Source organism: Carcharhinus amblyrhynchos, chromosome 22 (genome assembly GCF_965287045.1).
Source record: "Carcharhinus amblyrhynchos chromosome 22, sCarAmb.v2.hapA, whole genome shotgun sequence".
In the NCBI taxonomy this organism is placed as follows: domain Eukaryota; kingdom Metazoa; phylum Chordata; class Chondrichthyes; order Carcharhiniformes; family Carcharhinidae; genus Carcharhinus; species Carcharhinus amblyrhynchos.
In genome coordinates this window covers 13,661,958-13,689,131 of record NC_137345.1, presented here as the reverse complement: position 1 = coordinate 13,689,131, position 27,174 = coordinate 13,661,958, and the positions used below count along the sequence as shown (strand labels likewise).

The window sequence follows — 27,174 nt, the reverse complement described above, 5'->3', positions numbered from 1 at the left end:
ATTAGTGGTGGTGGTGTTGGAGGAAACGGCTGTGCACTCTGTATTAGGGATCAGTGGGGGAGGAAGGAAAGGGGTGATCCGGGCTGGCCATGGGGAGGGGGTTGGTGCAGTGCATGAGGGGGATGTTGGGGAACGCGGCGATTGGGCGGAGGGATCAGGGAAAACATTGGTGGGCTGACAATCATGGTGGAAGGTTGGATCGGGCTGGAAATGGGGCAATCGTGGGGGGGGGGGGGGGGGGGGGGGCGGAGTGGTGGCAGGGTGGGGAAGACATTGGGTGGCCAGCGACTGAAAGGCCGGTGATGAGGGGTGCGCACAGTCTGCATGGGCAGGTCTGCCTATTGACAGATCAGCATATGCGCATGGCCCACCCATTGTGCTGATGCTGGCCTCTCGAGTGGGATTACTCCCCCCACCCCCTTCCACCCCTATCTCTACTGACATGAATCACCCATGGACTCTGTGAAGCACAGAGTGCTGGAAAACAAAAAAAAGATAGAAAATCTTCTGTTTTCCTACTCATTGGACATATAGTTTCTTTTTGGGAAAATTGCCTCCCCCCAGAATATGATATTTTTTGTGGGATTGGCTCTGTTGAAAAGTTGCTTCCAGTTAAAGACAGAACATGCGATGCTCGATTGGAGAAACCAGCAGGAATTTCTTAAAAGGTAAAGTTTACTTATTAGTCATAAGAAGGCTTACACTCACACTGTAATGAAGTTACTGTGAAAATTCCCTAGTCACCACACTCCAGTCCCTCTTTGGATACACTGAGGGAGAATTTAGCACGGCCCATGCACCTAACCAGCACGTCTTTTGGATTGTCGGAGGAAACCAGAGCACACGAAGGAAACCCATGCAGACACAGGGAGAACATGCAAATTCTACACAGGCAATGATCCAAGCCAGGAATCAAACCCGGGTCGCTGCGCTGTGAGACGGCAGTGCTAACCACTGTGCCACTATGGCGCTCTTAAGTAATTATTATCAATTAATAGATTCTCCAGCACAGGAGAATCTTTATGATATTCTTGGTGTGAATGAGTAATAAATGTCGTCCATTGGCTTGAGAAGCCGAGAAAATTGGAAGGGTGGTGAAAAGCACCTTTGCTGCTGAGGCACTGGCATTAGTAGAAGTTATGAACTATTTATAGGAACATAGAAATTAGAAGCAGAAGTAGACAATTCAGCTCTTCGAGCCTGCTCTGTTATTCAGTCAGCTCATGGCTGATACCTCCCTGCTCTCAAACCTGTCTCCTTAACTGTTCCCCAAATCTCTTTAACTTTTTTTAAAATTAGAAATATATCTATCACCTTCTTGAAACCATTTAATGATTCAGGCTCCACCGTGCTTTGGGGCAGCAAGTTCCACAAATTCACCATCCTCTGCAAGAAGTAGTTCCTTCTCATCTCAGTTTTAAATCTATTGCTCTCAGTCTATACCTGTGACCTCTTGTTCCAGTTTGCCCCACAAGGAGAAACATTTGGTCTACATTTATTTTATCAATCCCTTATAATATTTTATGTGCCTCAATCAGATCCCCTCTCATCCTTCTGAACTCCAGTGAGCATAAGCCCAAACAGTTTAATTTCTCCTCATGCGTCAACCCCTTCATCCCTGGAATCAATCTGGTGAACCTCCTCTGAACTGCCTCCAAAACCATCACATCCTTTGTCAATAAGGAGACCAAAACTGGATACAATACTCTAGATGTGCTCTACCAACTCCCTACACAACTGCAACAACACTTCGCTACCCTTATACTACAGTTCTTTTGTAATAAATGCTAACATTCTATTTGTCTTTTTTTATTACGTACTGTACCTGCATACCGACTTTCTGCATGCTTACGTTCAGTGACTGGTGCACAAGGACTCCCAGGTCCTGCTGCACTCTCCCCTCTCCCAATTTACAGCCATTCAGACAGTAACCTGCCTTCTTGTTTTTGCTTCCAAAGTGAATAACCTCACATTTATCTAAATTATACTGCATCTGCCATTGATTTGCCCATTCACTCAACCTGTCCAGATAATTCTGATGGGTCTCTGCATCCTCGTCACAGTTCATCCTTCCATCCAACTTTTTATTATCTGCAAACTTTGAGATGTTACATCCAAATCATTAATTTATATTGCAAATAGCTGGGGCCCCAATCCCTGTGGCACTGCGCTGAGTTACTTCCTGCCATTTTGAAAAGCACCCATTGATTCCTACTCTGTGTCTTCTCTCTGCCAACCAGTTTTCTATCCATCTCAATACACTTCCCCCAATCCCATGCGCTTTAATCTTGCACGATAATCTCTTATGCGGGACTTTGTCAGGCTGAACTGGGACTCTGTATGCCTATGTCCCAGATGACTTTCTTTGTAGTCACACCATATTCTTAGCTGACTTAGCTCTGTAGCATGTCACTGAAGAAATGGAAATTTTGTTGCAAAGTTCACATATGCAGCCAATGCAACCACAAGCGCCATCACCAAGAAATGATATGAACAGAAATGACATCACAAAAACCCACTGGAACCATATATTTAACTGGAAGAGGGTTTTACAAAGAAATACTGCAAGAGGTACTGCAAATAGAAACCAAACAACAACTTACCTTGCCATAAGACAGAAAGCCAAAAATATAAGAGCTACAGTTAAGGTACAAGTACCGAAGAATGTTAAGCAAAGCGAAACACAGAGTTCACCTTAAACTACTTGAAAACTTTAAGCTGTTGAAAATTTCACCTGCTTGTAATTTCAGCAATGTTACAGGAGGTACAATCTAAGAGCAGCAGAGATAACCAGAAGCATCAAGAGCACAAATGCCTCAAGAGCTATAACAACATAAATGCAAGAATCAGAAGAAGAAATTGATACTGAAACCAGAATGTACAAAAAAAATGCATTAACGCGGTAACAATAAACTGTGGGCTAGTACTCTGAGATGCTCAGATGCTTCCTGTGAATATAAAGTTTCTGTATTTCCTGAATAGGGTTAGTAAACACAGCCCTCCGTTTGTGCAAAGATAAAGGTAGAAATAACACGCAAGATGGTTTCCTGGCATAAGAAGTAAAATAGACAAGTGACAGGAACTATCATATGACATGAACCCTTCCATTATGAACTTCTGCATAAAGCATTACTAATAGGTGGCAGGGTGGCACAGTGGTTAGCACTGCTGACTCACAGCGCCAGGGACCCAGGCTCAATTCCATCCTCGGGTCACTGTGTGGAATTTGCTCTTTTTCCCTGTGTCTGTGTGGGTTTCCTCTGGGTGCTCCAGTTTCCTCCCACAGTCCAAAGAGGTGCGGGTTAGGTTGATTGAACATGCTAAATTGACCCTTAGTGTCAGAGGGATTAGCAGCGTAAATGAGGGTTATGGGAAAAGGGCCTGGGTATGATTGTAGTCAGTACAGACTCGATGGGCCAAATGGCCTCCTTCTATACTGTAGGGATTCTAAGATTGTAGTTTGATACTGGTTACATGTACATCAGACTTTCACATATTGTGCGTCCTGTTTTGCACAACATATTCTTAGAATCATTACCACCTATTAATAAACTATTAATGAGATGTGGCCAAAATATACCCATTGCATCTCCTTATTTTATTTTCTAAGTTTCTGAAACCAAGTAACTTTTCTCTGCAACAACAGCAATACCAGAACTGGAAACATACAAAGAAAAATCCTTACATAATTAAAAAAGGAAGATTCAGACTATTAGCCTTCATAGTTCCAACTCAATTTTTCGTCTCAATCACTTTATAAAATGTACTAGTCACAAGATAAAATAGCAAATAGTCACATTGTGTACCATGCTTAGATGAGCAATCACTGTGGTTTAATTTACAATCGACTCTATTTGCTCTGCGAAAAGGCACTGAATTCAATGGGGATTAAATTGGCTGACTCCCGAAAATAGGCATGAGGATTGCAGTGTGTGATTAACCCTAGGAGTTCATTATGCTGCAGACAGCATGGTAAATTTGTGCTACCTGCTGTTCTAAATGGTCATGCAGCCAGAGTTATCCACCCTTGTCACTTGCTGCATGCATCAGTATTATGGACCTGATATCACAAGCGACTGCATAGAAATTAGAAGCAGGAGTAAGCTAATCGGCCTTCGAGTCTGCTCCGCCATTCATTTTGATCATCAAATTCTATATCCTGATTCCCCTTCCTCCCATATCCCTTGATCCCTTTAGTCGCTGGAGCTGTATCTAATTTCTTCCTGAAATCACGCAACATTTTGACCTTAATTACATCCTGTGGCAGTGAATTCCACATGCTCACCACACTCTGGGTGAAGAAATTTCTCCTCACCTCAGTTCTAAAAGGTTTACCCCTTATCCTCAAACTATGACCCCTAGTTCTGGACTCCCCCACCATTACAGAGGACGGCTCTTGTCACCAGCTGGGAACCATGATGTGCAGATGCCGGCGTTGGACTGGGATAGACACAGTAAGAAGGTTTAAGTCTAACAGGTTTAACTTGGTAGCACGAGCTTTCAGAGCACTTCCCCTTCATTCACCTGAGAGACCTCCAAGCCTACATAGTTCTCAGCGAACAATTCACAGATCACTTCAGCTGAGCCATCTCTCCACTTCCTAACATACCAAAAGTCCTGATCAACCCTGTCCTCAGAACATCTGTTTGTCTTCTTTCAGTCCAACCTGATAGGTGCCACCCTCATTTGACGACAGATATTAACACCATTATCAGAAATAAAGGTTTACTTCAAGAATTCACTTCACAATTTGAAATGTCCAACTTGGACGTTTTTTTGGGAGAATTGATAATTATACTTGTGCCAACCTTTAGTGCCGGCTCTTCTGCTATCTTTTAACCACCGCCACCATCCCCCCCCCCCCTCCCCCCCCCGCCCCACCAACTAGTGTTTCTACTACCTGGACCCCCACTGTCACAGCTTAGGAGATGGAAGGCTGCTGACCTTCCACTTAGATATTTCAGATGTTCATGATGGGTGACTTTGATCAGCTCCATTTCTCCGCTTCATAATAACAGAGTGTATGGTTTTATGTGCCACTCCAGAAACCCAGCTAATTACTGCACACCAAGCCCAAGATGGCTACAGTCGGAGTTTCCATGGTAGGAATGCCAGTGATGCCTCATTTTCCACATCCCACTTTCCCAAACAGGCATGCATGAATAAGCAGTGCTATGTTGGCTGCTTCACTGTCTCAGTAGAGTTCCCACCCAGCACAAATTTGCAGCTTTCTGTGGTCCAAAGTTTAAAATATTGTAAATAACAAATGTTCATCATGATCTATTTTGTAACTAGGGGGAAACTTTATCAGACATCAACACTTCTCCAACTGTTCGCTACGATTACAATCTATTTCTGGTGATCTTTTATGCTTAAATTATAGAGTGCTTCAGAGAGGAAATGGTATTACGCTGTGCAGTGCAATGTGGAGATCCTTTCCTCTTTGGTAAAATGACAGAGCATGTTAAGTGATATTGAAGCATATCAATCGTGGATAACTTGAATATGTTGCAAATTTCCACTGTGTCCCAGATTTTGCTGTCAAAATAATGATGAGTCTAATGGTGAGTGGGTTTCTTCCAGGTACTCAGGTTTCCTCCCATGGTCCAAAGGCGTACAGGTTAGGTGGATTGACCACGCTAAATTGCTCTTCAATGCCCCAAGTTATGTAGGTTAGGAAGATTCACAGGGTAAGGGTGAGGTTACGGGGATAGGGTGGGAGAGAGGACCTCGGTAAGATACTCAGTCAGAGAGTCAGTGTAGACTCAATGGGCTGAAGAGTCTCCTTCTGCACTGTAGGAATTCTATACTTCTAATGTTTACCTTGCTTTATCCCAACATTAGTGGGCATTGGAATGTTTACGCAGAGATGGGTGTTGGAACATGGGAAGCCAAACTTTGAGAGTTTGACCTGAATTGGTTCAGTTACATCTTTTGTAACTGGATTCTTTAATTAACCCTGAGGTAATTGGGTTAAATTGATTTCCATATGTTTGCTGTGATCAGAGAGAGGTATATTTGCTTAGTGACCATCTTGCACGTAGCCCTCACAGGAGAATGAGACTGGCAGAGGCACCACATGTGGACATGCCACATTGACTGACAAAACCAGGGAGAAAATGCTTCAACCCAATTCCAAATGATAATGCTCCCATGCTTTGATATTACTGCTCGGGCATTAGCGTGTGTCAAGTCGTGCATCTACTGAATAAAAGATAACCACTGTCAGCAATAAGGGCTATCGCTGAATCATTTTGGAACTAGAGAATAAGGGGTTAAAAGGTTAATTGGTGCAGGGGCATAAACCAGAAAAATATATATTTGATTTGATTTGATTTGGGCAGCATGGTGGCACAATGGTTAACACTGATGCCTCACAGTGCAGGGACCCAGGTTCCATTCCCTGCTTGGGTCACTGTCTGTGTGGAGTTTGCACGTTCTCCCTGTGTCTGCATGAGTTTTCCCTGGGTGCTCCAGTTTCCTCCCACAGTCTGAAAGACGTGCTGGTTAGATGAATTAGCCATGCTAAATTATCCCTCAGTCTACCCAAACAAGTGCCGGAGCGTGGCGATCAGGGGATTTTCACAGTAACTTCATTGCAGCGTTAATGTAAGCTTACTTGTGACATTAATAAATAAGCTTTAAAAATTTAAAAATTCCGATATCCTAAATCTCCCTGGGCACTTCAAGAATTTACTGCAGTTGCCCAATTAAACTCGCATGGAAAGCCAGGGCTGCTCCTCAGTACCTTTCTCATGATGAGATTTATGTTTCTGCAGTGGACATCTTGCGATGTAGTGAGTAACCTCCCTGCCCCTGAGCCAGTGGGTTTGCATCCCATCTCAGGGCTTGATGGCTCAGGAAGTTGTGTTTGTTACATGGCCAACAGTGTGAGTATCAACCTGCAAAATCCTTCCAACAGGCCAATCATTGGTTGTTAAGAGTGGGAGAGACTCCTGGTCATCATGCTTGATGTGCAGCAGCACACCTCAAGTTATAAGCCCCTTGGTGACAGACTAACGACCTGTTCCAGGAATAACTAGTTAGGGAAATGAAAGTGTGCCTTGCGCACCACTAGGTGTGGGAAGAGAAACAACAAAGCAGCAACGTTTCTGCACAACCACTTAATTTCTTTGGCCAGAAAGAGGAACAACTGCAACGTTGGGCAGGATTTTCCATCCCTTCTCACCAGTAGGATTTTCCTTTCCTGTTGAAGATGATTCTCCTGCAGCAAATGCTACGGCCACAGGACGGGCAAGCAATACAAAATGCCCACAGACATGGCGGGACTGGAAGATCCAGCTGACAGAGTCACCTCCAGTGCTGGAAAACATGCCATGGGGACCCAGAAAACCCTGCCCTTTGAGTCTTATTACTGCAGGTAATAAATTGCTGTGAGTTTTTTTATTGTAAGATCTTTTACAAATTCTCACTTTTCCTTTCGTGGTTCCCCAAATGCTGCAAATCAATCGGACTATTCATCTGACACTCAAAACTGAGTGAGCAGAAATTTCCTCCATTTAAGTGTTGGGAAGACAGAAGTCATTGTCTTCAATCTCTGCTGCAAACTCTGTTCCCTAGCAATTGACTCCATCTCTTGCCCTGTTGACAGGCTGAACCAAAGCAAACTAAACCAGAAAGTTCACAATGTAAATGTCATATTATACTCCAAGTTTAACTTTCAATCATATATTTACACACTGCTAAGTCCACCTATATCCAACTTCAAAGCATCACTCAACTTCACATCTACCTCTGCCCGCTGCTGTTTCAGATCTCATTCAGCTTTAGTTACTTCTAGATTTGGATATTCCAATACACGCACAGTAGGCTTCCCACTCTCTTTTAACCTGCGGTCATCCAAACCTCGACTGCCAACATCCTTACTCACATCAAGTCCATCACTCCTGTGTTTGCTGAGCTAAATTTCTCCTGGTCAATCAATGCTTTAATTTTAGAATGTTCAAGTCTGTCTTTAAATCCTTCCATGGCTTCACACTTCCCTGTCTCTAATCTTCTCCAGCCCCACGATGTTCTGTGGTTATCTACCCTCTTGGGCAGCCCCATTTTAGTTGCTCTGCCATTGGTGGCCAGGTCTTCCACTACCCAGGATTTTGGGCTACGTTTTACGAGGAGGTGGACAGCTTGCACCCAGTACCCCTTCCCCCATCAAAAACAAGCCCTCCTGGAAATAAAGGCAATATGGAGCCAGTACTCTCCATGTCAGCCTGCCCTGCTGCCATAACATGCTGTGGGCCAGCTAGGTTTGTGCAGGGTTTGACTTCCGGCCTTCATTGGGAAAGAAGTCACATCCTTGGGAGATATTGGCCGATCAGGTTGGTCAACAATCCCGACAGCACCAAGAACTCATCAATGAGTGTTGCCAGGACTGCCAGCAGGTCGAAGGAAAAGGACCATAGATCCCAGAACAAAGTATATCTGGGGTACTGGGCAGGAAGGGTTTGGGCAATCTAGGGAGGGGTGGCGTGGAGGTCTTTACAGAGCAGCCATGTAAGAAGAAAGATGGATACTATCTTAGACGACTGCTCTCCAATTCACATAGGGCACTCCCGCAGAAAATACTCTCCACATCCTTCTCACCTTTTAAAGATTTTTTTCAAAAACCAGCCTGCCCACTCCTATCCGACTGCCCATGTCAACTGTACTATGGCATGGGCAGCGCATTATCAGGATCAATTGATTTATTAACAATTGAACCTTGATTACCTATTTAAATAGGGTGGTTGGCTGCTGATTTCATGAGCTGGGGACGGGTAGGAAGATGCTAAGGTTGGCACCTGCCCTATTTTACATGTATCTTTCCCCCCATAATAAAGATGCCTCTCCCCCAATAATAAAGAAATCCAGTCCTTAAGCTTTGGAATCCCCTCACTAAACCACTCCATATCATTCTTTCTTCCAATAAGACACTACTTTGAACCTACTTGACCAAACTTTTAGTTATCTAAGCTTATTGCACCATACATGGTCAAGCGCCAAAATGGTTTTTAATGTTTCAGTGAAACATCTGGTGGTATTTTATTACTTATGAGTGTAAGGGTTTTGTTATCCTCTCTTTTCTCTCTGAATTCAATCTTTGTTTTCCCCTCTTTAATTCCTTTCCTTTCCCTGATTTGACTCTAATTTACCCAATTTATTATTCTTGCTCAATTCTTAAATCCCTTTGATTAAGGAGATAGCCTATTGGTCTCTGATATCCCATTGCTCTCACTACATCCTTATAGAATCATATAGTGCAGAAGAGGCCCTTCAGCCCATTGAGTCTGTACCAACATGCGAGAAATATCTGAACTCTCACTGAATCCCATCTACCAGCACTTGACCTTGAATGTTATGATGTGCTAAGTGCTCATCCAGGTACTTTTTAAAGGATGTGAGGCAACCCGCCTCTACCACCCTCCGGGGCAACGCATTCCAGACTGTCACCACCCCTGGGTAAAAAGCTTTTTCCTCACACTCCTAACAACTTGCATTGCAAGCTAAAACGTAAAGGCAAGTGTCTTGGAATCATTTAAGAAGCAAATGGATACAATGAATGCTGAAGAACCAGCGCTCCAAAAACTGGTGATTGCAAATAAACCTGTTGGGCTTTAACCTGGTGTTGTGAGACTTCTAACAATGGATGACGAGTTGGAGATAAATTAGGTAAGGCTGAATAGCTTTCCTTCTCCAAGTATGATCTTGTGAACCTTTAGCATGAACGACAAGAGAAAGAAGAAAACAGCTTCACTTTTTTTTCGATGGATAAGGGACTATTGTTATGAAAAAAGCAAACTTTGCTGTGGAAGGGAGGAAGTGAAAGAAAGCCTGCAAACTCTGGTATAATGTTTTATAAGTAAAATTAATGACTTCCTCTGCATACAGACAGGGTAGCTGGGTGGACAGCTGAGCCGTTCAGTTACAACCACGATGAGCTGTCAAAGCCACTTCTGTCAGTTTATAGTTCCGACACAAAACTGCCAGAAGGCGTGAAAGGAAATCCCCCCCTTCCGGGCTCAAGGACTACAAATCAGAGTAGAGAACGAAAAGAGTAAACAATCAGCACGTTGACGTTTTAAAGGTTTCGGTGCAGATGAAGTTCAAGGAATTTAAAAACAAAGGGCAGAACTGTTGGTGCAGGGCAGACTTGATGTAACTGTTCGCAAAAATGGGAAAGAAGATGATTTATTCAGTAGAAAGGTCCTCATTTTGCTCAGCAAAGGTGAAAACTTGCCCTGCCCTGCCTGCCTGTTCCTGTCATAAATCTACAATGGGTGAAGCCTACAGAGGAAAAAAAACTTTTTGTGGAAACAAGAAACATCTTTGGAAGAACGGAAGTTGCTCTACTGGGAAACGAAGCAAGGTAAGTTTTTACAGTTGAAGCTATTTAAAACAAATTACAGCTTGTGTGACCTGCTGTTTGTACGAAAAATAACACACGGGTTTTTTTTAAAGTTTATGCTCCTATAAATTGTGCTCCCACACAAGTCAAAGGAGAGCTTGAAAAGGTTAACATCAACTTCCCTCTCTGGTGTGCACTTTTCCTGTTATAATCGACTCGGCGTTAAAAGTTGAGCAGATGCTTTGATGTGCACAGAAACGCAATTAGCTTTTTGATTCTCTCTCATAGGAGCCCCACCTTTCTGAGTGACATAATTATGGATCAACGTCAAAACAATGCTGACTGTATGATTTTAAAAAAACGTTAAATTCTCTATCTCAGAATCAGGCACGGCATACACACTGAAAAACCTATAATTGTCACACATACATTGAACTGTTGTGATTCAAGTTTATGATTTTTCAGCCTGTCCCAACATGTGAAATCGAGGTGAAATTGCTTACATTTTCTTGAAACGCATTTTTGCTGTGCTGTTTTCTTCTTGCGTGCTGAACATGCTTTCCCCACTGTCTACTGTCACTCAATTCAACCTCTCTGCAACTCTCAAATCACGATGTGGAGATGCCGGCGTTGGACTGGGGTAAACGTAGTAAGAAGTCTCACAACACCAGGTTAAAGTTCAACAGGTTTATTTGGTAGCAAACGCTACTAGCTTTCAGGGCTCTGCCCCTTTGTCAGGTGAGTGGGGAGTTCTGATCACAAACAGGGCATATAAAGGCACACACTCAGTTTACAGTATACTGATTAGAATGTGAGTCTTCACAGCTAATCAAGTCTTAAAGGTGCAGACAATGTGAGTGGAGATAGCATTAAGCATAGGTTAGAGATGTGTATTGTGTCCAGACAGGACAGTAAGTGAGATGTTGCAAGCCCAGGCGAGTCATGAGGGTCCCAAACAGTAAGAATTGGGTTCATGTCACACTATTTATAATCCCCATGATTTGCCTGGGCTTGCAACATCTCACTTACTGTCCTGTCTGGACACAATACACATCTCTTTAACCAATGCTTAATGCTATTTCCACTCACATTGTCTGCACCTTTAAGACTTGATTAGCTGTAAAGACTCACATTCTAATCAGTATACTGTATACTGAGTGTGTACCTTTATATGCCCTGTTTGTGATCAGAACTCCCCATTCACCTGATGAAGGAGCAGAGCCCCAAAAGCTAGTGGCATTTGCTACCAAATAAACCCGTTGGACTTTAACCTGGTGTTGTGAGACTTTTTACTCTCAAATCACCCAGGTGGCCGTTGGCAATTCCCCTCTGGAACCAGTCAGAGGACCTATGTGAAATAAGCTTAGGTATCATTATCATTATATAGCATTAATCATTATCATTATTATAGCTCTGACAAAGAGTCATCTAGACTTCAAACATTGGCTCTATTCTCTCTCCACAGATGCTGTCAGACCTGCTGAGATTTTCCAGCATTTTTCTGTTTGTGTAAGGAATCATTATCTCTTCAATTTTCCCTTCTTTTGGGGTAGAGGTATCTCGTAACTGCTAAGTGATCTGGACTTAAGTCAAATGTGCAGTGACTCCAAGTGCAACCTTGTACTCATGCTCAACAGCAGGAGCTGACGGTGATTAACATCCCCGTATCCAATTTTTTTCACAATTTAATCTCAACTCTTTGCCTTGCAGTTTTCTCACCCGTTCTCCTGACAGTGCAGTGTCTTCAGATTCCCAGACTTTTGGTGTCTTAGAATAGAATAGAATCCCTACAGTGCAGAAGGAAACCATTCAGCCCATCAAACTGGCACTGATGACAATCCCACCCAGGCCTATCCCCTTAATCCCAAGTAGTTACTCTACAGATCATCATGACACTAAGGGACAATTTAGCACGGCCAATCCACCTAAGCTGCACATTTTAGGACCATGGGACAAAACCAGAGTACCTGGAGGAAACCCACGCAGACATGGGAACAATGTGCAAGCTACACACAAACAGTTACCCAAGGCTGGAATTGAAACTAGGTCCCTGTGGCATTGTGAGACAGCAGTGCTAATTACTTCCATCGCTCTTGCCTCAGTTAAAGGCAAAATATTGTGGATGCTGAAATCTGAAACAAAAACAGAAAATGCTAGAGAAACTCAGCAGGTCTGTCAACATCTGTGGAGAGAGAATAAAGCTAATGTGTTGAGTCTGGATGACCCTTTTCCACAGATGCTGTCAGACCTGCTGGGTTTTTCCAGCATCTTCTGTTTTTGAGACACTTGCCTCAGTGGTCATTCTTCATTGGTAAACTTATGAAGAGGTAATACATGGTGAGTTCAGAACTGTCGCTCTGCCCAATTCTATGTGCGTCCTGTCCGCTGAGATTACATAGAAACTTAGAAGATTGGAGCAGGAGGAGGCCATTATGCCCTTTGAGCCTGCTCCGCCATTCATCACGATCATGGCTGATCGTCCAACTCAATAGCCTAATCCTGCTTTCTCCCCATAATCTTTGATCCCATTCACCCCAAGTTTGGATGAAATTACTCCCTTAATCTCATCTTGGCAAGCATCACGGGTGAGGCAGATCCTAACTTCAACGGATGCCCACTTACCTGCAGTTTCTGACATAATATGCTGGATAAGTCAATCCATGGCACTCTGACCCATCCCTCTCTCCCAGCCCAGAGAACTCTGATCAAGGTCAACTCCTGCCAAACCACTGTCCCTCCCGTGATCAGCTAATTCAGCACAGGTCAGGAACTGAATCTTCAATTTTTAGGTCAACGTAACACTGATCATTACATTTATAACTCCTTAAAAAATACAAATTAATATTTTTTAAAAATCCTGTCCATAAGTTAACCCTTGTAAATCCATAAAAAATGCTGGAAAATCTCAGCAAGTCAGATCTGTGGAGAGAGAATAGAGCCAATGTTTCAAGCCTGGATAACCCTTCGACGGAGGGTCTTCCTGACCAGAAGTGTTGGCTCTATTCTCTCTCTACAGATACTGTCAGACCTACTGAGATTTTCCAACACTTCCTGTTTTTGTTTCGGATTCCAGAATCCACAGAATTTTGCCTCCGCTTTGTACATCCAAGTTATCCTTCAAATCTTCTATGACTTTATTACCCTTTCACCTCTCCTACCTCCATGTCATCCTTCAAGTCTCATGATCAAGTTAACTTTCTGCCCTTATTTGATCTCTGCCTTATGCTGATGGCCTCCTGAGTCATTATGAAAGATGTCACTTGTCCTGTCAAATCCATGCTGGTTTTATGTTATTCTCAGGGCTCCTACATCCATGTTATATTCCTACATTCGGGCTGCTGTTGGCATCATGCAGATCAAAAAGACAGAGTCACTGCTTTCCTTAAATGTCTTTCCGCTGAAAGGGAAACATGGGACTAAGCACAAGTCCTTTTGTTCCATGCCCTGAAAGGGAAAATAACTAGCAGCACGAATTAGCTAGCCCAGGAATAGATGTCTGGTTGTAGATGATAGTAAGTCTTAGCACTGTGGATTCAAACTTATATTTCCCAATCAGATACAACAATCACTTCCATTATATCATTTAAAAATGGAATAGTGTGAGGTAATTGAGGCATTGTGTAACATTAGCATGGAAACACTTAGCATAACTCACAAATAAAAATGAACTCATTTACATTAAACAGGTCAATATCTGCATCAAGATATTGGTTGCACAGAATGTAACATGCTAATAGCACACAGTAAGACAATAGTTGCAATTTGCCGCCTGCTGAAGTCGGAACTTAGGCGATTCAACTGGATTAATGTGCTCCAGCCTGGTTAACACATTTTTGACCCACAACCCTCATGTCGTTACCTATTAAAAATCTGTTGACCTCAATCTTGAAAGTTTTAATCGATCAAAAATCTGCCACCATTTGGGGCCAGTAGCCAAGGGTGGTGGGGAGAGGGGTAAGGGGAGGGAGTGAATTGCATACCTTTACTACTCGTTAACATCCCTTTGTTCTAGATTTCCTCAGTAAGAAGTCTCACAACACCAAGTTAAAGTCCAACAGGTTTACTTGGTAGTAAACCCACAAGATTTCGGAAATGCTGTTCCTTTGTCAGGTGTGTGGAATGTTCAAAACTTTCCACGCACCTGATGAAGGAACAGCATTCTGAAAGCTTGTGAGTTTACTATCAAATAAACCTGCTGGACTTTAACTTGGTGTTGTGAGACTTCTTACTGTGTTTACCCCAGTCCAACGCTGGCATCTCCATATCTAGATTTCCTCACCAAAGGAAATAGTTTCATTTGATCTATGCTGTCCAATCCTCTTAATCAATTCAAATCCTCAATTGAATCATGCCTCACTCTATATACTCAAGGGACTATTAAGCTAAATTTATGTAACCTGTCGTCCTAATTTACTCCTTTGATTTAAAGTGTCATTCTAGTGAATCTACACTACACTGCACCCCTGCAAGGCCAATAGATCCCTCCTGAAGTCTCGCCCACAGAACTGAATCCAGATGGGGTCTGACCAAGGCTCTATCGCAACAACAAGATAAAAAGAAAGCTTTAGGCCAGTGATTCCCAACCGGTGCGCCGTGGCACATTGGTCCGCCATGAAGACCTCCCAAATGTGCCACGAAAAAGGATTCAAAATGATTCAAAATTCGTGTAATTAAATTAAAACTAATCTTTGTCTTTAGCTCTGTGGTTAACATCTTCAAGACCCAACAAATCTTGGGCCTCCTTTGTGCGTGCCGGATGGGAAAGAGCCACACTCGCCCATTTTAGATATTTTATGTTAGTCAGGCCCATGCGTATGACCAATGGGATTTTGGGGATGAAGGCCCCATGAAGTCCCGTGCGCCCACACAAAAAGTGAAAACTCAAAAAGGCCGCAAATACCCTGGGAGAAGCGAGAGAGAGGGAAAGCTTAAACAAAACAGGAGAGTGGACAGGGAGAGGCTAAAAATGAAAATGGGAGGGGTGCCTCAATTTTTTTTTATAGTATAGAGGTTTGCCATGACATATAAAAGGTTGGGGACCATTACTTTAGGCTATTATGAATTCCTTCCCAAGCAGTGTTTCGTATCACATTTGTATGGTGCGTTGTGAGCCAAAAACAAATTAATGTTCTTAATCTACATAATGATGGAATATTCTTACTGTGCTGTGTTATAATGATCAAATGATCTAATACTGACGCAGTGCTGCATTTTAACCAGAAATGTATTACTCAGCATTTTAACAAGATTCTCAGAAATGTGTGTTGTTCCCACCCCCACTATTGTAGTTGAATGTTGATCACTGATGTTTCAGTATAACACACTATGAAGTCCCTAGGACATCACTGAGCTGTATACATCTCCCACAAAAGCATAGGACAATTTTTAATAAAATAATGAGACACTAAACCATCGTGTCTCATGGCACATCATTCCTCACAGTACCAACTTTTGTTTCACTACTTGGCAAGCTAGGGGAAGATGGTGCACAGTAATAATGTCACTAGACTAGTAACCCAGCAGCCAGGCTAATGCCCAAGGGACATGGGTTTAAATCTCGCCACAGCAGCTGGTGAAATTTCAATACCAATTAATAAAATCTGGAATTGAAATCTAGCCTCAGTAATGGTGACCATGAAACTAACGTTGACAATCCTAAACAATGCCCTTGAGGGAAGGAAATCAGCCGTTCTTACCAGGTCCAGGTCCAGCATGTGACTCCAGACCCACAGTACCATGTTTGATCTTAACTGCCCTCTGAAATGACTGAGCAAGCCACTTAATTCAAGGCCAATTAGAAATGGGCAATATTTCTAATTGCCACCAACATCCAAATCCAATGAAAAGATAAAGAAAATAAAAGCTTGAATAATACTTCAAATGACAAGATAAATTTAATTTTTGGGAGGTATACGCGGCTTGCAGGTTTTCAAAGGGAGCTTCATAGAGAGATGGAAATATTTACATTGTCTTTTTTAGGACATTTTATTAGTTCATAGGCATCATATAAATGCAAATTGCTATTGTTATTTGTATAATCCTATGTCTTGTTTAAGCCCCTAAACTTCTAAAAGCCATTCACCCAACAAATTACATTGGAGGTGCAGTGTTTTCTAGTTATGTGTGTTAAGTATAGAATAATATCAAAAATATTTGATTTATTATTGTCACATGTATTAGTATACAATGAGTAGAAAATGGTCACATGCTGTTCCTCTCAACGTAATGTGTCAACATTTAACCTTGAAGCAATACAGAATCATAGAATTCCTTCAGTGCAGAGGGAGGCCATTCAGCCCATCAAGTCTGCACCAACTCCCCAACAGAACACCTTATTCATGTCAATCTACCCACCCTACCCCTGTAGTCCTGTGCATTCACCCCACTAATCCCCCTAACTTGCACCTCTTAACAGGCAATTTAGCATGGCCAATTCACCTAACCTGCACATATTTGAACCATGGGAGTAACAGGAGCACCCGGAGGAAACCCACGCAGACATGGGGAGAACAGGCAAATGCCACAAAGGCAGCTGATAGCAGCAGGGAATAAGCTGTTTTTGGGTCATCTTAAATATATCTTACACAACTACAAGCATCCTCCTTCAGCATGCATGACATTATGTAACTACATAGTTCCATAAGATGCTGTCCTTTATTCATGCAGAGTAGATTAGGCGTCCTTTCCAATAACAGTTTTCGTCTCCAAGTTTCACAGCTATGATTGTCATCAACAAGGCGCACTTTTAGAATCCTCTTTCCCTCAGGTCACGACTGTACTCATGATGTAGTTCTCCAGAATTCCTTTTAAACCAAGCAAATAACACCTAAGTTTATTGTTCGGCCACTTCTGGTAAAACACTCGACTCTCTGAGCTATTCTCACAGTCCTAGGTTTTAGACATTTTTAACCAAGGATGTGCTGGTTAGGTTGATTGGCCATGCTAAGAAATTGCCCTTAGTGTCCAGGGACGCATAGGTTAGAGTGATTAGTGGGTATAATATGTAGGAATATGGGGGTAGGGCCTGGGTGGGATTGTGTTCAGTGCAGACTCGATGGGTCGAAGGGCCTCTTTCTGCACTGTAGGGTTCTATGATTCTAACCCACTTGCATAATCCTCCCAGAACTCCTGCCTCTGTGTGCTGCGAGCCTCCTGTCTCCAGTCCTCTCTTGCGCCTGTCCACATGGCTTCTACATTAAATTCCTGTTGGTGGTATTTCAAGGTTGGAGGTCAGCAAGTCACATGGACCATTATTTCTTTTTGTCCCAGAAAATTACAATGATCCCTTTACAATTGATAAAAGCTCTGAAAAGTACTTTACAAACTTCCTTAAAAGAATTATAGATTCCACATACGAAATTACAAACTTTCCTTATTTGGCTGGTACGGTAGCATAATGGTTAACACTGCTGCCTCACAGCATCAGGGACCTGGGTTCCATTCCAGCTTTGTGTGACTGTTTATGCGGAGTTTGCCCATTGTTCCCAAGTGCGTGGGTTTCCTCCGGGTGCTCTGGTTTCTGCCCACAGTCCAAATATGTGCAGGTTAGCTGAATTGGCCATGCTAAATTGCCCCTTAATGTCCTAAAGAAGTGCAAGTTAGGGGGATTAGCGGGGTGAAAGCATGGGGCTATGGGGATAGGATGGGAGAATGGGCCTGTGTAAGATGCTCTGTTGGAGAGTTGGTGCAGACTTGATGGGACTAATGGCTTTGGTCTGCACTGTAGGAATTCTATAATTCTGTGATTCTGTAATGCTTCAAGTTGTCACAATACTTTGGAAGGAATAGTGCAGTGATTGTGACCATTTTCTACCCGAGAAGTATTTATCATTTGCTTGCATTTTTTGATATTATTCTATACTTAGCACACATAACTAGAATGGCTAGAAATAACTAGAATGGGTGAATGGCTTTTAGAAGCTTAGGGGCTTAAACAAGATATACGTCTATATAAATAACAACAGCAATTTGCATTTATTTGATGCCCATGAACTAATAAAATGTCCTAAAAAAAGACATAATGTAAATATTTCTGTCTTTCTATGAAGCTCCTTTTGAAAACCTGCAAGCCGCGAATATCCCCCATCCACCAATACTAAATAGGGAGATGTGTATGAAGCACCAAACAATGATTCCCACTTTGATTTTTGATTTGATTTATTATTTTAATTTGAAAAGTATTGTTTCTTGCAGCAAAGCATACTATTCATAGAGATGGAAAGAAGAGGGTGCAGAATATAGTGATACAGTCATAATTAGGGTAGAAAAAGATCAACATAGTGCTAAGGGAGGTCCATTCAAAAGTCTGATGGCAGCAGGGAAGAAGCTGTCTTTGAGTCAGCTGGAGCGTGACCTCAGACTTATGCATCTTTTTCCCGATAGAAGAAGGTGCAAGAGCGAATGTCCAGGGTGTGTGGGGTCCTTAATTGTGCTGGCTGCTTTTCCAAGGCAGCAGGAAGTGTAGACAGAGTCAATGGATGGGAGGCTGTTTTGAGTGATGGACTGGGCTACATTCACGACCTTTTGTAGTTTCCTGCTGTCTTGGGCAGAGCAGAACAGTCTTTGACCTTGAAGCAGATGGTGAAACTTCTTCTCTGCCATGTGGAAGAACCTTATTTTCGCTCACTGAGGTACATGTTGACATTACACACTACTGTGAAACATGTGGGCGATAGTGAATGAGAATTCCCTAGTACATCGCTCCTGAATCGTTGGAAATAGAAGCATGAGAGGAATCCTAATTCATGAACATTCGTTTTGCATTATCGCACAATGTCACCATTTACCCTGATAACACTGTCACGTGGCATAACTTTTTCCCAGATGGCCTAATCGTATTATCACAAGACTATTAATCAAAACCTCAATTAATGTTCTGGGAACCTGGGTTCAAATCCCACTACAGGAGATGATGGAATTTGAATTTAATAAAGAATCTGTTATTAAGAATCCACTGATGACCATGAAATCATTGTCGATTGTTGGAAAAACCCATCTGGTTCGCGAATGTCCTCTAGGGAAGGAAGTCTGCCATCCTTACCTGATCTGGCCTACACGTGACCCCAGAGCCACAGTGGCACATTGGTTAGTACTGCTACTTCATAACGCCAGAGACCTGGGTTCCATTCCTGGCTTGGGTCAGTGTCTGGGTGGAGTCTTAACATTCTCCCCGTGTCTGTGAGAGTTTCCTCCTAGTGCACTGGTTTCTTCCCACAGTCAGAAAGACATGCTGTTTAAGTGCATTGGCCTTGCTAAATTCTCCCTCGCTGTACCCAAACAGCAAACGGAGTGTTGCGGCGAGCGGCTTTTCACAGTAACTTCATTGCAGTGTTAATGTAAACCTACTTGTGACATTAATAAATAAAATAAACTTCTCTTAAACCCTGCTAGTGGACTGGTTCTTCTGAGTTTTGATGTCCAGGATAATTCCGCTCAACAGGAGTGAGATGTTTTCAAAGGCCAACAGTGTAACAAATAAAAAACAGAAAATGCTGGAAAAGACTGGTTCTGGCTGCATCTGGGAAGAGAGGAAAACAGAGTTAAGATTTCAAATCTGTATGGTTTTTCTTCAGAGCCTTCAAACAAAGTGAGTTAATTCACTATCAATCCGACCACACATTGATTTATTTTACCATAGTGTTAGAGCCATCAGCAACATCATAATACAAAACTTTGTCCACAACTGTGGGATGTATTGCACCCTTCTGCTTTCAGTTTTTAAAACTCTGTTTATTTTGATATATCCCATCAAAGGAAATTTTATAAAACATTCTATGTGGATAGATTGGTAGACTGGATTGGGGGGGGTGCGGTGGGATGCGACACGATAGCACAGTGGTTAGCACTGCTGCTTCACAGGCCAGGGACCCGGGTTTGTTTCCCGGCTTGGGTCACTGTCTGTGTGGAGTCTGCACGTTTGCCCCGTGTCTGCGTGGGTTTCCTCCCACATTCTGAAAGATGTGCTGGTTGGGTGCATTGACCCGAACAGGCGCCAGGCTGTGGCGACGAGGGGAATTTCACAGTAACTTCATTGCAGTGTTAATGTAACTTGTGACTAATAATAATAATAAAGAAAGAAAAATAAATAATAAATAATTTCCTTGGAACAGAGGGTAAGGTGGGGGATTTATGCTGGAATTCTCTTACCTCATTCTCTGTTACCAATGTCACAGAGTCATAAAGGTTAACAGCATGGAAACAGGGCGTTCTGCCCACTTTTTTTTAACCACTAAGCTAGTTCCAATTGCCTGCATTTGGTCCACATCCCTCTATACCCATCTTACCCATGTAACTGTCCAAATGCTTTTTAAAAGACAAAATTGTACCCACCTCTGCTACTGCCTCTGGCAGCTTGTTCCAGGCACTCAGCACTTTCTGTGTGAAAAAATTGCCCCTCTGGACCCTTTTTGTATCTCTCCCCTCTCACCTTAAACCTATGCTCTCTGGTTTTAGACTTCCCTACCTTTGGGAAGAGATAAAATATTGATCTATGCCCCCCATTAGTTTATAGACTTCTATAAGATCACGCCAAATTCTCCGTTCTCCCTGGCAGCAGTGATGGGGCGAACAAAATCAGAGAATCCTGCCAGACTCTTAACAAGGCTGCACCGTTGTGATACTACACGGGGGTAGCCTTAATGAGGTTTTTTTAATTCATTCATGGGGCATGGGTGCCACTGGCTGGTCAGCATTTATTGCCTATCCCTACTTGCTGAGGGGCAGCTGGGAGTCAACCACTTTACTGTGGCTCTGGAGTCACATGTAGGCCAGACCAGGTAAGGACAGCAGATTTCCTTCCCTAAAGGACGTTAATGACCATTGTTCTTTATCCTGACAATTGACAACGCTTTCATGGTCATCAGTAGATACTCAATCCCAAATATTTTATTGAGTTGAATTCAAATTCCACCATCTACCGTGGTGGGTTTCGAACGCGGATCACCAGAACATTAGCTGAGTTTCCTGGATTAATAGCTTAGCAATAACACCATCGCCTACGCTCTAACAGTGGGACTTCTACCCTTCAGGCAGGGGAAGTCACACCTCCCAGCAACGCCAGAACTCAGTTGTGGACATTGCTGGGATTATACACAGTCTCAAGAGGGAAAACGTGGTGATCAATCTCAAAGATAAGGCCCAGGAACTTTGGTGGGGGGGTTGGGATTTGGGTTTTGGAGGTTGAGGAGGGGCACAATGGGGGCTCCACCTTTGGAGTAATGGCCCCAATGTACACAGGATACCTACCTTCCAAAGGAGGCACTCCCCCGCCCCTTCCTATATTTCCACCTCAGATGGAAAAATGGAGGCTGCAACCACTTTCCTTTCACCTTCTACTGCCACCATTAATTGGCCAGTTAAGGGCCTCAACAGGCCTAAGGGCAGGCTAGCTGATGCCTTACCCACTCACTCTATTATGGGGGCTAGTTCAGGGATGAGAGGGTGGTAGTTGGCTAGGCATCCTATTTCATATGCCCCATAGTCAAATATGCCTAACAGAGAGCTGTAAAATCCTCCCTGATGGACTGAATGGCCTCCTTCTGTGCCTTAAAGTTTCTATATTTCTCTGACACCGGACAGTTTTAGAAGTGGTTTATTAACCACCGTGCAGTATATCAAAGGGTTAAGTCTTTAATGCTCGGCTATGTGCTCCATGCATTTAACTATAAAAATAATGTGGAGATCCAAATGTTTATACAGGTGGGATTATTTAACAGCTTAGCCAGGGATAACCATTGAGGCAAATAACATAAGTAGGTTCTGGTGGAGCAGATATATATCTGGTGGAAAAAGGAATCAAGAGAGGTGGTCAGAAAGGAGACAAGTTAGAATTAAGAATGCAAGAAATAGAACCTGCTCTGCCAAAAGAAGCAATTATGGCTTATCTTCTACCAACTTCATCTTTCCACACAATCCTAACATTCTTTAACTCATTGTCTATCCAAAAACCTATCAAACTTAAGGGACGGATTCACTTGCCTAAACAGCGTTGCCTGGTTCACAACAATCTTTCTGCAGGCTATAATGGAACATCAGAGAATTTTCTTTCCATTTTTACCTGGAGTATGGGTGTCGCTGGTTAGGCCAACATATTCCCCCATCCCTAATTGCCCTTGAGAATTGCCCTTGGTGACCTGCCTTCTTGAACCACTGGAGTCCATGCGGTGTAAGTACATCCAGGGTGCTGTAAGGGAGGGAGTTCCAGGATTTTGAACTAGCAACCTTGAAGGAACGACGATATATTTCCAAGTCAGGACGGTGAGTGGCTTGGAGGGGATCTTGCAGGTGGTGGTGTTGCCACGCATCTGCTGCCTTTGTCCTTTTAAGTGGTAGAGGTCGTGGGTTTGGAAGGTACTGTGGAAGAAGTCTTGATGAGTTGCTGCAATTCATCATGGTAATGAACAGAGTTGTCTGTGTCAGGGCTGCACAGTGCTGAAACAGGTGTCAGGAGCCCTATTTGCATGTGTTAAGAGAAAAACACTTGTTTCAGACATGGGCCCTGAATGCCTTTAATTAAACTTTTAACAATATTGCAAGCAGCGGGGAATGTGTTTATCGCTCACTGGACACTTACAGGCATAAAAGAAGCACGCTCCTAATAAATTCTAAGCCTCGCCATTTTTAAAATAGTGATTACAAGAGTGGTGCAGAGTGCTCAGCTGTCAGCCACAGTGCGATGTTCAACCTGGCAGCACAGTGGCACAGTGGTTAGCACTGCTGCCTCACAGCACCAGGGACCTGGTTGGTGCAGACTTGATGGGCCGAATGGCCTCATTCTGCACTGTGGGGTTTCTATGAATTCAACATAGCCTGACAATGTAACATAAGTCTCGCTGGCTGCAATTTCCATTCTGCATTTACTTGACCCTCCTCAGCTTTGCTCTTGTACTGGTAATACTACACTATATGCAGGATATGACGAAGTTGTTACACTTCTATTTTTGTGCAGAACAGTGCCTACCAAATTAAAGCAATTCTTAGTTCATCGCTTTGTGCAGTGTTACAATGACGTAGAATGAGATCTATCACATTTGGCTGAATTTTTCTGGTCTATTGGCAGTGGACTGGGAGACAGGAGGGCTGCCAAAATGGCAAGTTGTTGGGGTGTACAGGGGATGGGGGGAAGGGGGATGGTCAGTGAAGCCTGACATCTTACCACGGCCAGCCACAGGAAATTTGATCATTTTATTGCCCTCTGGACGACCAGTTGAACCACTAAAGTGGCTAATTAAGGGCTGCCTCCCACCTCCTTGGGCTTTTTACAGTGAGAGGACCCACTTCGGGGTTAGGGCTCCTCAGTCAATGCGCTGTTACCCACAGAAGAGTGAGTGGCAATGCCCACCCTTACTAGCACAGCTGGTAGTCCACAACCCCTCTCTGCCCCCTCCACCTCCCACCCGCTAATCGTCACACCGTGACTGCCAACCTTACTCCAACCTTGCTTGCCTCTCTTCAAGGGCACCTTGCCAATGAGACTCCTGTCTCTCGGGCTGCAATCTCAGCACTGGCCACTGCTACTTGTGGCACTGTTGAGGCTTACTGCGCTGCCGCAGCAGTTCTTGGGAGTGGACTGCTGTCCTTAATTGGACAAAGTCCCCAGTGGTGGCCTTTTCATTAGTTGCAGTCAACAAAATGCTGCCCTTTGTTCTGCTGTGTGATGAAGCCGGGTCACTCCTACTTTTTGAAGTGGCAAAATTCAACCTAATGTTTTACCTATCCTGATGCTTTAGTCTCTAAATCGCAATATAGGTCTCTTCATAGAGTTACATTGGACTACGTAGAATATATAACACAGGAAGAGGCCATTCAACCCATACTTCTTATGCTCCATTCCTGTCTTTCCTTCCATAACTTTACCACCATAACTCCCTTCTATGTTTGTAGAATCATTGAATCCCTACAGTGCAGAAGGAGTCCATTGGCCCATCAAGCCTATACAATAATCCCACTCAGGCCCTATCCCCGTAAGCCCATGTATTTACCCTGCCAATTCCCCTGATATTAAGGGACAACTTAGCATGGCCAATCAACCTAACCCACACATCTTTGGGATGTGAGAGGAAGATAGTAAGAAGTCTCACAACACCAGGTTAAAGTCCAACAGGTTTATTTAGTAGTAAACACCACTAGCTACCAAATAAACCTGTTGGACTTTAACCTGGTGTTGTGAGACTTCTTACTGTGTTTATCCCAGTCCAATGCCGGCGTCTCCATATCATGTGAGAGGAAACCAGAGCAGCCGGAGGAAATGCACGGGGAAAACATGCAAACTCCACGCAGATGGTTTCCAAGGTTGGAATTAAACCAGGGTCCCTGGTACTGTGAGGCAACAGTGCTAACCACTGTGCCACCGTGTTGCCCTCTCGTTTATCTAGCCTCCCTTTTAGAAGTATTTGCACCGTTCACCTCAGCCACTCCCTTTGGTAGCACAATTCGCATTCTCACCACTCCCTCGGTACCGATGTTTAATCTGAATTCCCAATTTGACACCTTGCATCAGGTAGGGAATCCGGGTAGGTTTTAACTTGCACCGGTGAAGATTGAAATGCAATTTTTTTTAAAGGCGTGTTTTTATAAAGAGCTAACTCCAAGAATTAGAAACACACCAAGTCTGCTTTATCTGATCATCAAATTGCATCTTCCTTGTAAAATATCATTTGCAGATTTGAGTCATTTATTGCAACCAAAAAAAAACCACACGTTGTCAGATGTTTGTTGTAAAGTGTGTCGCACTGTACCTGTGAAAACAGGATGCATGTGTCAGGCTGGCATTTCAGCTGTACACAAGAAGGTATTTAAATCACGTAGGCGGGTGTAAAACAAATATGCTGAACAGCACAAACGCTGTCGATATTTCAAAATGGTTTTCTAAAGCAGCAAGGCTGAGAACGCCAATCACAGCTGGCTCCGTGTGGTATCAAGTTGAGCCGGTCACTGCGTTCGCTGGCTCTGCGTATGTTCCTTCACACTATACGACAACATCTTGCACTTTTATTCTAAAGGAACAAAGTAAAGTTCATTTTAAAATTCACTGACGGGATGTGAGTGTTGCTGGCTGGCCCAGCATCTATCACGACCTCCCCCCGACCTCCCCCCACCTGTGTGCTCACAAGAGCATCGTTGCACAAAGTATGCCACCAAGCCACACAAGGAGAAATTGCAGTATTCCAGTCTCTGGGCAGCATGGTGACACAGTGGTTAGCACTGCTGCCTCACAGTGCCAGGGACCTGGGTTCAATTCCCAGCTTGGGTCACTGTCTGTGTAGAGTTTGCACATTCTCCCCGTGTCTGCGTGTGCGTTTCATAAGAACATAAGAAATAGGAGCAGGAGTAGGCCATCTAGCCCTTCGAGCCTGCCCCGCCATTCAATAAGATCATGGCTGATCTGTTGTGGCTCAGTTCCACTTTCCCGCCCTCTCCCCATAACCCTTAATCCCCTCTCTTATCAAGAACCCATCAACCCGCTTCTTAAAAATATTTAGCGAGGCAGCCTCCACCACTTCAACGGGCAGAGAATTCCAGAGATTCACCACCCTTTGAGTGAAGAAGTTCCTCCTCAACTCCGTTCTAAACCGCCTCCCCTTTATCTTGAGGCTGTGCCCCCTAGTCCTACTGTCTTTTTTGAGCGGGAAGAGTCTCTCCACCTCTATCCTATCCATCCCATTCATCATCTTATACGTCTCAATGAGATCTCCCCTCATTCTTCTAAACTCTAACGAGTACAAGCCTAGTTTATTCAGCCTCTCCTCATAGCTCAATCCCCTCAACTCCGGTATCAGCCTAGTAAACCTCCTCTGCACTCCCTCCAGGGCCAAAATATCCTCCGGGTGCTCCAGTTTCCTCCCACACTCCAAAGATGTGTGGGTTATGTGGATTGGCCATGTTAAATTGACCTTTCGTGTCGGGGAACTAACTAGGGTAAATGCATGGGTGGGATTGTGGTTGGTGCAGACTCGATGGACCAACTTCTGCAAGGATTCTATGATTATAAAAGTAAAGATTTAGGACAGGTGAGCAAAAACTTGGTCAAGGCGACAGGAATTACATAGGATCTACAAGGATGAAAGATAGAGAGGCGGAGCAGCTTAGGAAGGGGATTCGGCAGCTTATGAAGTTAGATCACAGATCATAGAATCCTACAGTGCAGAAGAAAGCCATTCGTCCCATTGAGTCTGCACCAACTACAATCCCACCCAGGCCCGATTCCTATAACCCCATACATTTACTTTAGTTGGTCCCCTGACACTAAGGGGCAATTTAGCATGGCCAATCCACCTAACCCACACATTTTTGGACTGTGGAGGAAACCACAGCACCCGGAGAAAACACACACAGACACAGGGAGAATGTGCAAACTCCACAGTGACCCAAGCTGGGAATCGAACCCGGATTCCTGACGCTGTGAGGCAGCAGTGCTAACCACTGTGCCACCATGCCACCCCAATTGAAGGCGTTTTTTGATTTGATTGGATTTCTTTTTGTTACATGTATTAGGATATGGTGAAAAGTATTGTTTCCTCTGCGTTGTACAGACAAAGCAAAGTACAGTATATAAGTTGCAGTTTTCCAGTATCTGGGCAGGATGGTGGCACAGTGGTTAGCACTGCTGCCTCACAATGCCTGGGACCTGGGATCGATTCCCAGCTTGGGTCACTGTCTGTGTGAAGTTTGCACGTTCTCCCCGTGTCTGCGTGTGTGTTTCCTCCAAGTGCTCCAGTTTCCTCCCACACTCCAAAGATGTATGTTAAAGGAACATCTGTGATTATGGGTGAATTTAATCTTCATATAGATTGGGAGAGTCAAATTAGTCACAGTATAATAGAGGAGGAATTTCT

General features: G+C 43.6%; 1 long non-coding RNA gene across 1 annotated transcript in view; it reads right to left on the bottom strand.

The window, feature by feature from the left end:
* Nucleotides 1–18,481: 18,481 nt before the first annotated feature.
* The window catches only part of LOC145356984 (uncharacterized), a 50,945-nt gene continuing 42,252 nt past the window's right edge, over nt 18,482–27,174 (bottom strand). The window contains exon 2 of the long non-coding RNA XR_013889227.1: nt 18,482–19,859. This is a non-coding gene — a long non-coding RNA (uncharacterized LOC145356984). The remainder of the gene's footprint in view (nt 19,860–27,174) is intronic.